The sequence below is a fragment of the Kogia breviceps genome, chromosome 18, assembly GCF_026419965.1.
Source record: "Kogia breviceps isolate mKogBre1 chromosome 18, mKogBre1 haplotype 1, whole genome shotgun sequence".
NCBI classification, from domain to species: domain Eukaryota; kingdom Metazoa; phylum Chordata; class Mammalia; order Artiodactyla; family Physeteridae; genus Kogia; species Kogia breviceps.
The window spans coordinates 9000848-9016679 of record NC_081327.1 but is presented as its reverse complement, the minus strand read 5'-3'; the positions used below and the strand labels follow the sequence as shown (position 1 = coordinate 9016679).

At 44.8% G+C, this 15832-nt stretch overlaps 1 pseudogene; it reads left to right on the top strand.

Moving 5' to 3' along the window:
* Positions 1–598: 598 nt before the first annotated feature.
* LOC131745309 (very-long-chain 3-oxoacyl-CoA reductase-B-like) lies at positions 599–13655 on the top strand (annotated as a pseudogene).
* The last annotated feature ends 2177 nt before the right edge of the window (positions 13656–15832 follow it).

Here is a 15832-nt window from a genome sequence, read left to right as displayed (position 1 = left end):
TGATGAAATATTTCTGGAAATGGAGAGTGGTGACAGTTGCACAAAATTGTGAATATACCTAATGTCGCTGAATTATATATACACTTTAAAAGGGTTAAAATTGTAAAATTTATGTTACGTATATTTCACCACAGTAATTTATTATTAAATAATAATTTAATCATATACCAATAACTATAATTTAAATTATTGTTATTAAATAATATCCATCATTATTAAATAATAATTATAGTTTATTATTAAATAATAAACACTAAGAACAAGTGAAACAAATAGAATTTGCAAAAAGAGGAAAGGTCACGTAAAGCCGCTGTAAGGGCTTTGGCTTTTACACTGCCCAAGCAGATAATCTGTAGGTCAGGTTCTTCAGACAAACTGTGTATTGACAAAACCCTCTAGTGACTGATCGCTATTATCAGTTCTGGCCCCCACCAGCATCTAGGTGGAGTTCAGTGACCCAAACGGTGGTCATCTGTGGGCACCCTTCGCCCAGCTCTGTGGGCTGAGGGGAGGCTGGACGTACACCTGCTCTGCAGGGATCCAAGACCGACATTAGGCCCAAGTGTGGCCCAATTAGATAGGGGCGGTGCTAGGACCGATGGGCGAGGCTACTGGTTAGAATAACCCCCCCACTGGGCGTGGCTAGAGTGAGGGGCGGGGCGTAATTCTTGACTAGCGGTGGGAGCGGGGCTAAGGCGGAGTAGGCAGGCCGGGCTTGAATTAGCTGCTCGCAAAGAAAGCCTCGTTGGCCCTGGGTTGGATGACTTGTTGGCTGGGGCTGTGATGGAGTCGGATTGGGATGTGCTGAGAGTGGGGGGAGCGGTTACCGCCAGGTGCCTGCTGCTGTGGGCGACTTGGGGGCCGGGCTACACAGTCTATGCTTACCTGCTGCTCAGGCACGCCGGGGCAAGCCCTGGCTCCGGGCGCACAGAGCCTGGGCAGGTGAGGAAGGAGGGCTCTGAGCCAGGCAGGTAGGGGTGGGGACCGCAGGAACGAGGACAGATGACGGGTGAGGGTCCCTAATCAGGGCAGAGGCCAGGGACTCCTGGAAGAAAGACAGGTGACGTCTGGAGCAACCAGGGCAAGGGAGGCATGGAATGCATGAAGTTCTCGAACCAGGAGGGGTTGGGCTTCGGTGAAGGAGGGTCCCAGAAAAGGTGCAAAAAGGGACAAGAGGGACAATGGAGGAGATGATAGGGGGTTGGATCTGGGGGTACTTCCCTCCTGTCCTCTGCATCAGCAAGGCTTATTATGCACATGAGGTGAGCCAGGGCTTGGCGTGTGTGGTGGGAGAGCTTCTCCTGTCTGTCTGTTGTTAGCTAACCCTATTAGACTGAGAATTGTGTGCTTTATCTGGTTCCCTCAGGCATCCTCTCCTCCAGGAAGCCTCCCCTCTGCTCCCCAGGCTGGGGGTGGGTGTTTACACTGGGCTTCTACAGACCCTTGATGTTCTCCCATCATTACCCTGATTTATTCATTCAAAACATATTTATATACCACCTCCACATGCCGGGCATCTTCTAGGTGGCAGGGGTACAGCAGTGAACAAAATAGATTTTAAAAAATCAAAGGACCTTGCCATCATGAAGCTTATGTTGAAGTGAGGGGAGACAGGAGTAAATAAGATAAACAAATGAAATGTATAGTGTATCAAATGGTTTTAAGAGTTAAGGAGAAAAATAAATCAGAAAATGAGAACAGGGAGCCCTGGGGATGTGCTCATTCCAATTTTTATATAGGATAATCAGAAGTGTCACTGAAGAGGCAGCACTGAGCAAAGAACAGAAGGAGGTGAGGGAGGGAGTCTTGCGAATAACTGGGAGAAGGAATTTCCAGGGAGAAGAAACTGCCATTGCCAAGGCCCTGAGGTAGGAAGCATTGCTTGTTGGAGAAGCAGGAAAGGGGCCACTGTGATTGTATCCGAATGAAAGGGAGAGGGGAACAGTAGGAGATGAGGGCAAAGATGCAATTTCAGGGCAGATCATGGGGAATCTGGTAGGTTATGGTGGAGACTTTAACATTTATTGAGTGACATGGGTTCTGAAGAGGGATGTGATACTACAGGGGGGTGAGGATGGAAGCAGGGAGATCAGCTAAAAAGCTCTTGCAGGGGAAAAAAAAAAAAAGCTCTTGCAAAATCCAAGCAAGAGATCTTGATGACTTAGACCAGGGTGACAGCATAGAGGCGTAAGAAGTACTTGGATTTTGAAGGTAGTGCTGACAAGATTTATTAAAAAGATTGGATGTGGAGTATGACTCCAAACCTCTGACCCTGTAACCCAAAAGCTTGCTAAGCTCAGCTCTTAGCTCTTGTAGCCTTTTTGTGGATTTCTTGGGATTTTCTATGTAGACAGTCATGTCATCTGTGTAAGAGACAATTTTATTTCTGACTTTCCAATCTGTATACCTTTTATTTCTTTTTCTTGCTTTATGGTACTGCCCAGGAAATTAAATATGATGTTCAGAGGAGTGGTAAGAGTGAACATCATTCTCCCTTGTTCCTGATCTTAGAGGAAAAGCATTCAGTTTTCAACCATTAAGTATAATGTTAGCTGTAGATTTTTAAAATGTAGGTATGTGTGTATGTATTTATGTAACCTTTATAAGGTTAAGGACTTTCCTTTCTATGCCTAGGTTGCTGAGAGTTTTTATCATGGATGGAGGCTGACTTTTGTTAAGTAACTTTTCGGTGATTGTTGAGGTGATCATATGGTTTTTCTTCTTTACTCTGTTTAGATAGTACATTACATCAGTTGATCTTTCAAATGTTGAACCAACCCTGCATTCCTGCAATAAACCCCACTTGGTGATTATTGATTAGCCTTTTTCTATATTGCTGGATTTGATTTACTAATATTTTCTTGAGAATTTTTGTGTCTAAGTTTATGAGAGATATTAGTTTATAGTTTTCTTTTCTTGTAATATCTTTGTTTGGTTTTTGGTAGTACGGTAATGCTGGCCTCATAAAATAAATGACTATAAAATGTTTGACCAGAATACGTCAAAAAATGCAGCTGCCGTTACTGAGATGGAGTTGAACTGAGGGGAGGACCAAGCTTGGGGGAAACAGGAAGGAGTCTCGTTTTGGACATTCCAAGTTTGAGATACCAATTAGGTATCCAGGTTGAGAAGCTCCAGAAGTTGGAAATGCCATTCTGGAGTTCAGAGGGGAGGTTTGGGTGGAGATATAAGTGGAAGCATCATCAACATAACGATCCCATTTAAAGTCACGAGACTAGATGCGGTGCCTGTGGTAGTGGGTGTTGATGGAGAAGGGGAGCACGGTTTGAATCACCCCAGAGTGCTCCCTGGAGCACCCAAAGTTAAGAGGTACAGAAGATGAGAAGGCACAAGAACTGAGAATGGGGGGAAACCCAGGGTTGGAAGAGAGGTCTTGGAAGCCAGGGAAAGAATGTCTCTAGGAGGAGGGGGTGGTGAATGTGTCAGTTGCTATTGGGAGGTGCTGAGAATACAGCACTGAGTTTACCATCATGGAAGTTATTGGTGACCAGAGTGGTTTGGGTGGCACGGTGGGGGTGGGAGACCGATGGGATTGGGTACAAGAGGGTATGGTAAGAGAGCCAGGATAAACAATCCTCTCTTAGAATGTTGAGTAAACTGCAGTGGTGTGATGAGAAATGGGCCATTGCCTGAACAGAGAACATGAGAGAGATTCTGGTAGGATTTCATGCTGATGGGAATCATCCAGAAGAGGGAGAGGTTTTGATGAAGGGGGAAGATGGGAGAAAGCTGAAACGATGTCCTTGAGTGGAAAAGAAGGGAGGGGAGGCTAGTGCATGAATAGAAAGGCATCCCTGGCGGAAAGGGAGAGAATTTGTGTCTGGATGCAAGTCAGCCGGTAGTGATGGCCACTCTGAGTCATTGCCATCTGGGGACTGGTCTGTCCCAGCACTGCACTGTGAGCCCCAAGAGGGCAGGGCTGTGGCTGTGCTGATCAGCACCACCTAGCACAAGGCCAGGCACAAGCAGATTCTGGACAGATGTTTGTTGAATGAATAAATGCCCTTCACAGCATCAACCTCTCAGACGCTGGAGCTGTTGAGATGTTTGTGCCCGGCCCCCCTCCAAAGCTGATGGACACTCAGTCCCACATAACATGTCACCCTCAGACCGGCAGGTTGAGAGGGTCAGACATGCACCAAAATGCTGCTGAGCACCCATTCCACAAATATTGGCTGACTTTGTTTCAAGCAGAAGGGCATTCAAGGCAAAAGGAGCATCATGTGCAAAGGCCCAGAGGCAGGAAAGTTCAGGGGGTGCTCTTGGGACTAGATGAACTGTCTGCTGTGCCTGGATTCCCATAGAGGGCCACCGGCAGGAGAGACAGCTGAAGACTCAGGCCGGAGCCAGGCCACTTGAGGCCACGGTGTGGAGTGTAGTTTTATCTCAGAGACACTGGGGAGTCAAGGCAGGTTCTGAGTAGGGGAAGGCAGGAACAGGTTTGTATTTCAGAGGGAACCCTCTGGCTGCTGAGTGAGAATGGGTCTATCTTGGGCATGCTGTGTCCCCAGCACCACCCAGCAAAGAGCAAGGGCTCAATAGACTCATTTTGAATAAATGCATGAAGGAAGGAAGGTATAAAAATTATTGGATTCTTATGTCACTGAGAATAAAAGCCAGAGTCTTTACTGGGGCATTCGAGGCTCCATGATCTGGGCTCCTGTACAACCGGCCACTTCATTCGGTGCACACTGGACTGTATGGCGTCCTCGAAGCTGCCAGCCTTTGTGCAAGGGCCTTTGCACTTGTTGTTCTGTCTGTCTGGAATAGTCTTTCCCCAGAATGCATGCTCCAGGAGGGCAGACTTTCGTATTTCTCTTTTGTTCACCTCTGCATCCACAGCGCCTATACACTGTAGCACCCTGTCAGCACACAGTAAATATTTGTGGCTTCCGTGAATAAATAAATGAATGCCTCCCCTGCAGCTCGCCGGGAGACGTCTGAACATCGTCCTCATCAATCGACCTGAGCAAGTTGGAGCACGAGGCAAAGGCGTTAGGTGAGGAGGGGAAGAGAGGAGCGGGTAAAGTTCTGGGTCAAGGGCTGGGGCTAGACAGGGGCGTGGCCGGGGCGTGGTCTGGGGCGTGATCCCGGAAGAGGTCTGTAGGTGGCCGAGGCGCGTGGAAACTAGCCATCTATGCACCTGGGGGCCATCACGTAGGGGCTGGGGCTGAACAGGGACGGGAGCAGAGGTCGGACTAGATTCCAGCTAAGGGCCTGGCAACCACTGCCCGTCCCAGACGGGCTTCATGGCAAAAGCACACGAGTCACCCAGGTGGATTTCACCGGAGGCTTGGAGATCTACGAGGCCATTGAGGCAGGACTGAAGGACCTGGAGATCGGAGTACTGAGTACGTCCCTGTGCCTGCTGGGAGGAGTGCTGCCCTCAACTTGCCCCCGTGCTCACCCTGACCCGGAACTGTTTGGGGTCGCCCTCCCTTTTGCCCCTACCCCGTCTCCCTGGGACCGTTGGAGTGAAACAAACAATTTGCCCTCTCTCACTCAGTAAACAATGTGGGCAAGCAATTAGCACCTGGCTTGAGGAAACTGCTCGACTGTGAGGACATCGCCAAAGTGAGTAAAACCGAGTACTAGTCTGCGGGTGCCTCTGCCTCACACTGCTTCCTCTGTTGGAAAACCCGGCACAGTACACTAGCTTTGTTCATTGTCTCGAGAGCTACAAATCTACGATGTCTAGGACATGAAGGAGGTCTCTCCTTCCATGGGGCGCCCTTCTGTGGTGCCCAACGGGGACAACTCTTCAAGTTGAGTCTGCTAACTTGAAGGGGGAGTGAGCTACGTGGGAAAGTCAGTGCCTCAGTTTCATATCTATAAAATGGGAATCCATGTTTTTGCTGACCTCATAGGGCTGATATGACAATGGAATAAAATAATGCACATAAACCTAAGTTGTGTGCTCCATAAATGTGGGCCATTATTATTAGACATAGACAAGATAGGAGATCAGGATGGCTTTTAGATTTTACATATTATTATTTCAAAAGTAACGCATAAGCTCATTTTAGAAAATGTAAAGAGAGGCAGTCTGTGTATTCTGCCTCTGGTGTTAGAGGAAGTTGTGGTTTAAGACTAACCCTGCAAATGAGAACGATTAGGAGAGCTGGATAAAATATTTTTAAAATAGCTGTTTGAAGGCATCAAACTACTAAGGCAATGAGGAATTGTCGCACCAAGATTTGAGAGAAGAAAGAATCCAAGAGGGGTGAATCTGACATTTGAAGCAACATTTCCCTTCAAAGTGGATGAGCGTTTAAGAGGCAAAGCAGAGCTTTCAACATAGTGTGCGAGCTGCACCAAATGATGTAGTGCAAAGCTTTGGAAAATATCCCAGGCTTTATTTAGGCTGGGATCCTGAAAACTATAATCCAGGAGTTAGGGTAAAGTAGGTTTCATAGGAACTGAAGCCAGGTTTTAAATGATCTCGATTCCCGTCGGGATTAAGTTGATCTGATATTTTAGCGCCCCCTAGTTTAGCTGCCGGGGAGAAGCAAAACCAAACCAAACCATTTTTAGAGAAAAACGGTGTAGTCCAGGGACTCGAATTAGCAATACGATTTTTAAAATATTAAATATCCAGCACTCAACAAAATATAACCAGGAATATTAGAAGAAAAATCGTGATTGAAAGCAAGAGAAATAATAGATAATGTAATGAGGTCCACATGTAACCAAGATAATGGAAATAGCATAGATTTTTTAAAAAAAGAATTGTAACATATGTAACATAATCTCTACTTCCTGTCTCTGTGAACTTGCTAATTCTAGATACCTCATACAAGTGAAATCATAGAATAGTTTTCCTTTTGTGTCTGGCTTATTTCACTTAGCGTAATGTTTTCAGTTTCATCCATGTTGTTAGCAAGTATCAGAACTTCATTCTTTTTATTTTCTTTATTTTTAAGTTATGGCAAACATACATAACTGAAATTTTGTCATTTTAACTATATTGAAGCGTACAGTTCATGGGTATTATGTACATTCAGATTGTTGTGAAACAATCACCACCAGCCATCTCCAGGAATTTTTCAACTCTTTACCTATTAAACAGTAACGCCTGCCCCCCATTCCTCCCTACCCACACGTCCTGGAAACCACCATTCTACTTTCTGTCTCTATGAATTTGACTATTCTAGGTGCCTCATATAAGTGGAATCATACAATATCTGTCCTTTTGTGCCTGGTTTATTTCATTTAGCATAATATTTTCAGGGTTCATCCATGTTGCAGCATGTGTCCCAATTTTCTTCCTTTTTAAGGCTGAATAATATTCCATCATAGGTATATACCACATTTTGTTTACCTCTTCATTTGTTGATAGACACTTGGGTTGTTTCCACCTTTTGGCTGCTGTGAATAATGCCACTATGAACTGTTGGTGTACAAATATCTGTTTGGGTACCTGCTTTTAATTCTTTGGGGCATATACCCAGAAGTGGAAATGATGATGCAAGATTAGTCTGGCTAATCTCAGGGTCCCTTGAGATTCCATATCAATTTGGGGCTGGGTTTTTCTATTTCTGCAAAAATGCTGTTAGGATTGTGATAGTGATTGCATTGAATCTGTAGATCACTTTGGGTGGTACTGACATCTTAGCAATATTAAGTCTTCCAACCCATGTATATGGGATGTCTTTCCAATTTGTATCTCTTCTCTAATATCTTTCAGTAATGTTTTATAGTTTTCAGCATATGTCTTTCTTCCTTGGTTAAGTTAATTCCTAAGTGTATTTATTCTTTTATTCTTTTTGATGCTATTGCAAATGGAATTGTTTTCATAACTTCACTTTTGGGTTGTTCATGTATAGAAATGCAACTGAGTTTTTGGTGTTGATTTTGTATCCCACTTCTTTGTGAGTTTGCTTATTAGTTTTCACTTTTTTGTGGAATCGTTAAGATTTTCTACATGTAAGATCATATCATCTGCAAACAGAGATAACTTTACTTCTTCCTTTTCAGTTTGAATACCTTTGACTTCTTTTCTTGCTTAGTTGCTCTGGCTAGAACTTTCAGTACTGTGTTGAATAGAAATGGCAAAAGCAGGAAATGCTTTCAGTACTTCACCATTGAGTGTGATGTTAGCTGTGGGCTTTTCATATTATTATATGTATTATTTTATGTGCATTATTCATATCTTTATTATGTTGAGATAGTTTCCTTCCATTCCTAGTTTACTGAATGTTTTAATCATGGAAGGTGTTGAATTTTGTCAAATACTTTTCTGCATCAATTGAGGTGATCATGTGATTTTTTTCTTTATTCTGTTAATGTGTTGTGTTATATTAGTGAATTTTTGTATATCGAACCATCCTTGCATTCTAGGAACAAATCCCACTTGGTCATGGTGTATAATCCTTTTAATATGCTGTTGAATTCAATTTGCTAGCATTTTGTTGAGGATTTTTGTGTCAATGTTCATGAGGGATATTGGTCTGTAGATTTTCCTTCTTGTAGTGTCTTTGACTTTGGTATCAGGGCAGTGCTGGCTTCCTAGAATAAGTTAAGAAGTGTTCTCTCCTCTTCAATGTTTTGGAAGAGTTTGAGAAGAATTGGCATTAGTTCTTCTTTAAATGTTTGGTAAAATTCATCAGCAAAGTCATCTATCCGGGAATTTTCTTTCTTGGGAAATTTTTGATTATTGGTCCAATCTCCTTACTAGTTATGGGTCTATTCAGATATTCTATTTCTTCCTGATTGAGTCATAGTAGGGTTTGTTTTTCTAGGAACTTATCTATTTCATCTAGATTATCCAATTTATAGGTGTACAGTTGTTCATAGTACTCCCTTATAATCCTTTTTATTTCTGTGGAATCAGTAGTAATGTCCCACTTTCATTTCTGATTTTAGTAATTTCAGTATTTTTTTTTCTTAGCCAATCTAGATAAATGTAAATTTGGTATGTTGTGTTTTAATTTCTATTTTCATTTGTCTCAAAGTATTTTTAAATTTCCTTTGTGATTTCGTCTTTGACCCATTGGTGTTTGAGTTGTAGAAGCTCTTTATATATTATGGTTATTAATCCCTTATCAAATGAATGATTTGTAAATTTTCTGCCAATTTGCAAGTTGCCTTTTCACTCTGTTGATAGTATCTTTTAATGTACAAAGGTTTTAATTTTGATGAAATACAGTTTATCTATTTTTCTTTTGCTGCTTGTGCTTTTGGTATCATCCGAGAAATCATTGCTGAACCCAATGTCATAAAGCTTTTCCTCTGTTTTCTTTCAAGAGTTTTGTAATTTTACCTCTTATGTTTAGGACTTTGATCCATTTAGAGTTTTTTGTATATGGTGTTTTGCTTCACATATTTTGGAGCTCTGTTGTTAGGTTTGTATATCTTTATAATTGTTATATCTTCTTGGTACATTGAACTTTTTTTTTTAGCCTTTAAAAAAAAATAAATTTGTTTATTTGATTTATTTATTTTTGGCTGCATTGGGTTTCCGTTGCTGCGCACAGGCTTTCTCTAGTTGCCATGAGCGGGGGCTACTCTTCGTTGCAGTGTGCAGGTTTCTCATTGCGGTGGCTTCTCTTGTTGCAGGGCACGGGGTCTAGGCGCACAGGCTTCAGCAGTTGTGGCTCGCGGGCTCTAGAGCGCAGGCTCAGTAGTTGTGGCGCACGGGCTTAGTTGCTCCGCGGCATGTGGGATCTTCCCAGACCAGGGCTCCAATCCATGTGCCCTGCATTGGCAGGTGGATTCTTCACCACTGCACCACCAGGGAAGCCTTGCACTGAACTTTTAAAAAATAAACCTCATTCTTATTAGGGTACGGCAGATTAAAACCAGAGTGAGCTACAACTGCACAGCCACTAAGATGGTTAATGCTAAAAATATTGTCAGTGCCAAGTGTTGTTGGGGATGCGGAACAACTGGAATTCTTTCTCTGTTTTTTTTGAATTTAAATATTTTTTAATTTAATTTTTATTTAATACTGGGGTGTAGTTGATTTACAGTATTGTGTTAGTTTCAGGTGTACAGCAAAGTGGTTCAGCTATACATATATTCATTCTTTTTTAGAGTATTTTCCCATTTAGGTTATTACAGAATAGTAGAGTTCCCTGTGCTATACAGTAGGACCTTGTTGTTTATCTTTTTTTTTTTTTTTTTTTGAGGTACTTGGGCCTCTCACTGTTGTGGCCTCTCCCGTTGCAGAGCACAGGCTCCGGATGCGCAGGCTCAGCGGCCATGGCTCACGGGCCCAGCCGCTCTGCGGCACGTGGGATCTTCCCGGACCGGGGCGCGAACCCGCGTCCCCTGCATCGGCAGGCGGACTCTCAACCACTGCACCACCAGCGAAGCTCCCTGTTTATCTATTTTATATGTAGCAATGTGTATATGTTAATCCCAGCCTCCTAATTTATCCTTACCCCCTTCTTTTCCCTTTTGGTAACCATAGCTTGTTTTCAAAGTCTGCAAGTCTGTTTCTGGTTCATAAATAAGTTCATTTGTATCATCTTTTTAGATTCCACATGTAAGTGATATCACATGATATTTGTTTTTCTCTGTCTGATTTATTTCGCTTAGTATGATAATCTCTAGGTCCATCCATGTTGCTGCAAATGGCATTATTTCATTCTTTTTTATGGTTGAGCGGTATTCCACTGTATACGTGTACCACATCTTCTTTATCCATTCCTCTGTCAATGGATATTTAGGTTGTTTCCATGTCTTGGCTATTGTGAAGAGTGCTGCCATGAACATTGGGGTGTATGTATCTTTTCGAATTATGGTTTTCTCTGGATATATGCCCAGGAGTGGGTTGATTAGAGAAATAAAGCATGCCGCCTTCATACGATGGAAAATTATAGCAGTGAACGTGAATGAACTTCTGCTACACATAACACGGAAGAATCTTATAAACATAATGTTTAGCAGACAAAGCCAGAGATAAAAGGATACATACTCAATGATTCCACTTAAATGAAGTTCAGAACTGAACAAAACTCTTCTAGCGTGTGTTAGAGGTCAAGACAGTGGTTAACCGGGGAAGAGGCAAGCGTAATGACTGCAGGAGATGAAGAATCTGTCAAACTGTCAATACTTTATGTGGATAGAGGCTAAAGGTTTGTGTTCATTTTTTACACTAATGATTTATACACTTTGGTATGTGTATGGTATACATTTATAAAAAAACTTTACTGATCAAAAAATCCAGAGAGAAGTTTATGAAATGAAAGTGAACATTTCCCCTCTCCCTCCAATCCTATCCCCCAAAAGTGACCCCCAATTTAAAATGTGGTAGTGTTTTTTCTCTGTGCATCGAGAAGTATGTATATGTATCTTTTATCCAGATGGCGGCAGCCTATTGTTCTGCACTTTACCTTTCACAGGTAGGCATGTGTCTTGGGGGTTATTCTAATCAGAATAATTCGCTGACCCATTCTTTTTACTGGTGCTCAGTGATCCATCCATTGGTGTGTTTATTTAGGCATCCCAGTATTGATGGACGTTCAGGATGTTTCCTAGTATATGTGACTACAAATTGTGTTGCAATGAATTATCTTTGGACATATGCAGTTGCCACATGTGTGAGTATCTTAGAAAGGAATAAATTTCCAGAGTGGAGTTGATGTGTCGAAGTTTATGTGCATTTTAAATTCTAGTAGATGCTACGTTTTAAAAATGTGTTCCAGCTGCCGCATAGCACAGGGAGATGACCTCTGTGCTTTGTGACCACCTAGAGGGGTGGGATAGGGAGGGTGGGAGGGAGGGTGACGCAAGAGGGAAGAGATATGGGAACATATGTCTATGTATAACTGATTCACTTTGTTGTAAAGCAGAAACTAACGCACCATTGTAAAACAGTTATACTCCAATAAAGATGTTTAAAAAATAAAATAAAAATGTGTTCCATATTAAAAGAAAAGTAAACTAGAAAATATCGGAGTTGTGGCAGGGCTGGTGAAGGGAAGGACTGATCGGTTCCATTTTCTTCCCCCAGAAATTCTTGGACGTTATAAACTGCAACATGATGTCTGTGGTCCAGGTGAGTCGGGGCTAGGAGGGACTGGGTCCAAGGTCAGCGAGCTCTGACCACGCTCGGTGGTCCCCACCATCCCCCAGAACTGGGCCTGGCATAGAGGAAGTGCTAGGGGAATATTCCCTGAGGGAAGGTAGGGGGATAGGAGTGAACTTGAGGAGGGGGCAGGAGTCTAGGCAGGTGAAAGCAGTGGAAAGGGAAGACAGGGTTCTCTCCATCCCTCCTGCAGAGGACGAGACTCGTCCTGCCCCAAGTGGTCGCCAGGTAAGCTGCAGTCTCTTTGTCTTTCACTCTGGACCTTCCCCCATCCAACTTCCGGGCTTTTTCCATTCCCCGCCGTCCCATCCACATTTCCAACTCTTCACTGTCTCTCTGATCTTTCTCAAATTAGGACAGCGACTAAGGGGTGGAGGTGGGGAAATCACTGGGACCCTCTATTCCCTGGCAAACTACCTTCCAAGTGATGCTCCCTCCTCCAGGGGCAAAGGTATCATCAACAACATATCCTGAATAACTGCCAGGAGCCCCTATCCATTTGCAGCAGTGTATGCAGCCACCAAGGTACCCAGACCCACAGAGCAGGCAAGGGCTGGCTGCCATGCTGGAATTCCTGCAATAGCCCTTAATTCTGGCACTGCAGGTTATGGTGGAAAAGGCTTGCATGCATGTGTGTGAGGTGCCACCTGAGTCTGAGGCTCATAATAGTTCAGACAGACGTCTGGGGCACAGTGCAGTGGACAAGCCAGGTTTTTGTTCCTTTTTTAAGAGAAACAGAGGCTAGGGGTCAAGAGAACCCATGAGGTGGGAGAAAGGGAATTCCGAGACTGGTCCGGCTGGAATGGAGAGTGAGTGTATGGGAACAGAGGGAGGGCTTAGAGCAAGGAAGCTTTCCGGCATTGCGGTGAGGACTTGGGCCTCGAGGGAGGGGCCCCTCGTGGCGGTAGAGTGTTCTAGAATCAGGGACGGCGCTGGAGCAAGGGCGGGCTGGAGGAGTTTGCACGAGGAAAGCTCTTGGTCCTGGGACCCTCCCTCTCCTTCTCCGCAGGCCTTCGTGCGAAGCTTCTCCGTAGCAGCGGGCGCAGAGTACCACTCCGAGGGGGTCATTGTGCAGGTGCCTGACTCCGCGGGGACTGAGCTCAAAAGGGACAACAGTGGCAGCTCAGAAGGGGAGGGCTCTGAGGGGGGAGGAGCTTAGAGACAGCTGAAGGTCTTAGGAGCAGGGGCGGGGTGGGGATGGGGTGGGGGGTGCGTCTGAGAGAGGACCGAGACTCAAGACGAGCTTTAGTGGATGTAAATCAACTATACTTCAATAAAATAGAAAGGAAGGAAGGACCTAAAAAAAAAAAGAATAAGATGAGCTACCTTGGAGCCACGATCCGAAGCGGTGGGTTCTCGAGGGGGCGTGGCCTCGAAGGCGTGTCTGGGGCGTGGTCGGCAAGAGGAGTGGGACTCAGGGATTCTCGGAGAGGACCTGGGAGCTTAGGCTTAGGGGGAGGGGAGTTCGTTTTCTTGACCCGCTTCCTGCCTGCAAACAGTGAGCCCCTTTTTGGTTGAAACAAATCCCTTGAAAAGCGGGCTGCTCGTGGTGAGTCCCGAGGACTTCACTTGGCAGGCGTTGGACACGCTTAACCCCTGAGTGCCTCCGCCACGCTGTGCAGGTGCTTTCCTGGGGCAATCCTTGTCAGAGAGTTGGATGCGACAGTCCCTGGCCCGGGTCCACTAGCCCTCAGAAAGGGGGAGACGTCCAGAGAAGGGACGGGCCCCCACCCCGGGCTGGGGAGCCAGGAGAGGAGATGGGGGACTCAAGAATGGGGGGTACCTCACTGATACTTGGTATCTCTCCTTCCCAGGGTTTCCTGCTGACCATCTTCCTGCCCAGTTGGTCTTTTCTCAGTCGCTGGGGATTAAAGCTTTAATCTCTGTTGGTGAGCTGGAATAGGGCACGGTTTCTTCGTAACAGAACTTGACTGAAGGCCTTGAAGAGGCGCGGCCACGTGTTCGTCGTTCCCCACCCCCACCCCCGCCCCCTCCGGAATCCTAGGCCAGGGCTGTAGTTAGCAAAGACTTCCCACACATCGAAACAGATGGACAAGCAGACCTACGGGACGTAATTGGACCCCCGAACACCCAGAAATTTAGTAACAACTTCAGCATCTCAAATCTCTGGCAGAAAGATGGAGTTCTTAATATGTGGCGCTGAGACTAGATAGACATTTGGAGAAAAACAAGCAAACAGATATATACATACATAGATATGTACATATATAGATTGTAGCGATGATGGCTGCAAAACTTTGTGAAATACTAAAACCCACTAAATTGTACACATTAAAAGGGTTAATTTTATGGTATGTGAATTAAATCAATCTCAATTTAAAAATCTCAATAAAAATATTTTTAAAAATAGAGACTCCCTGTGTGTGTGTCTCTGTGTGTGTCTGTGTGTATACATATATGTATAAAATTGGATCCAGTCCTCACACCATGTACCGGCATAAACTGCAAATGAATCAGAAATCCCTAAATCCCTGTGTAAAAATAGAAACACAACAACCAGAAGAATCCATGAATGAATTTCTTTCCATCTTGGGAGTGGGAGAATCTTTCTTATTAATACTGAAAATTAAAAGCAGCAAAAAAAGCCAAAACCAAACAAAAAACCACTAACAAATATTGAACTGTAGTTAATGATATGCAGGCTGAATTATTTAGGAAAAGTGCACTGATGTCGGCAACTTACTTTGAAATGGATTGAAAAGTTAGATGGATAGAGTGAATAGATATGTGGTTAGACAAGTATGGTAAAATGTTAGTAGAATCTAAGCAGTAGGCACATGTACCCCTCTTTCAACTTTCCTGTATATCTGAAGTTTTTCATAGTAAAATGCTGGGGGAGGGACTTCCCTGATGGTCCAGCGGTAAAGAATCCGCCTTCCAATACAGGGGACGCGGGTTCGATCCCTGGTCGGGGAACTAGGATCCCACATACCGTGGGGCAATTGGGCCCGCATGCTGCGAACTACAGCGCCCACTGGCCCTGGAGCCTGCGCCCAACAACTAGTGAGAAGCCCGCACGCCACAAAGAAGAGCCCCGCGTGCTGCAACGGAAATATCCCGCATACCTCAGCAAAGATCCTACATGCCACAACTAGGACCCGACACAGGCAAAAAAATTAAAAATAATAATAATAATGATAAAATAAAAATGTCTTTTAAAAATGATGAGGAGGGCTCCCCTGGTGGCGCAGTGGTTGAGAGTCCGCCTGCCGATGCAGGGGACGCAGGTTCGTGCCCCGGTCCGGGAAGATCCCACATGCCGCGGAGCGGATGGGCCCGTGAGCCATGGCCGCTGAGCCTGCGCGTCCGGAGCCTGTGCCCCGCAGCGGGAGAGGCCGCAACAGTGAGAGGCCCGCGTACCGCAAAAAAAAAAAAAAATGCTGGGGAAAATCCAGGAGCAATAAAATTAAATTTATAAATAAAAAGTCTTAAGCAGATTTAGAAATTACTTAAGAAAAGATGATACGCTTCTTCTTATCACATTTCCGGAGAAGGACGGCTCGAGCCCTGGAGAAGAAACGGACTTTTTTGCGGAGAAACGCGGATGCGGACCATCGAAGAGACATCATAAAGCGGCACTGATTTTGAGCTTTGGCGCGGGTGGTTGTGGGTAGCGCGCCCAAGAGGGAGGATGAGCGGGGAACGTTCGCCGACGCCGAAGGGACGATGCTGGTCGCCGCGACCCTGGCAGGAGCTGCAGGCCCTGTGCCAGGAGCTGAACGTGGACGAGGGGAGCGCAGCCTAAGCCCTGGAGGA